Source organism: Austrofundulus limnaeus, unplaced genomic scaffold, assembly GCF_001266775.1.
Source record: "Austrofundulus limnaeus strain Quisiro unplaced genomic scaffold, Austrofundulus_limnaeus-1.0 Scaffold1191, whole genome shotgun sequence".
In the NCBI taxonomy this organism is placed as follows: domain Eukaryota; kingdom Metazoa; phylum Chordata; class Actinopteri; order Cyprinodontiformes; family Rivulidae; genus Austrofundulus; species Austrofundulus limnaeus.
In genome coordinates this window covers 27,571-28,740 of record NW_013953593.1, presented here as the reverse complement: position 1 = coordinate 28,740, position 1,170 = coordinate 27,571, and positions in this window count along the sequence as shown.

Genomic DNA, 1,170 nt, shown 5'->3' with positions numbered 1-1,170 from the left:
GGTGCAGGCTGAGAAAACGAGTCCCGTCACATTAAATTTGGGTCAGAGACGGGGGAAGAGGCGGTGGAGCAGAGAGTGTTACAGACAGCTGGAAGATTCATCATTTGCTCCTCCTTCAACACCTGCACATCTCACAGAGAGGGCAGAGGTACTGCACCAGAATGAAGTAATTGGTGAATAAATAGTGAATTAGCAAAAGTGAAAGCAGTAGTAGCAGGAAAAAAGAGAAGGAAATGTATGTTGCAGGAAACAATTTTAACCAGTTTTTGGATAAGAATGATACTTGGCTGTTATATTGTCAGATTGATACAAGAATTTAATTCTTCATCGCATCAGAATCTTCAATTATTGCTGAACATTAAAATAATATTGTTATTGTTTGTTAGCAAACTCTTCAAAAATACAAACATATAAATACATCAAACTCAGTCAGTTTGAATGATATTGAGCTATTATGGTGGTTTTAGCTAAAAGTGAGTCACAACATATAATCCCTGAAAAACTATTCATTTATTGCTGCCATAAACCAAATCATGGTCAAAAATATTTCTCTACAAAAACAATCTTTCTTCAACATTAAATTGAAATCAAATTTCTTAATAGCAAGACCAGTTAAATATTTTTTTGGTAAAATATGTGATTGCTTAAATCTTCATTCCCTTTAAAGTGACTTCAATTCAAAGAAAAAGTTACTGAAAAGTAAAAAGTTAGGATTAATACAAAATAATTTTTAGGACCCCAAACATCAGAGGAGTTCAGTTTAATCCATCAACAAGAAAGAAGAGAAATACGAGAATGTGTAAATCTACACTGAGCAGGTCATCCTCAAAATTTCTCTTTTAAGAAACATCTTAAGACATTTTTATTCAGACAAGCTTTTAGTTAAATGCTTTTTATTGTGTTTTAATTGTTGTTTTTATATCTGTGATCTGTTTTATTGTTTTTAATTAGTTTTTGCTTTCTCTGAAGCACTTTGTGATGTTTGTGTCTGTGAAAGGTGCTATAGATATAAAGTTTAATTACTTACTTACTTACTTACTTACTCAAAAAAACAAACAAAAAAATGTGTCTGTGAAAGGTGCTATAGAAATAAAGTTTAATTACTTACTTACTTACTTACTTACTTACTTACTTACTCAAAAAAACAAACAAAAAAATGTGTCTGTGAAA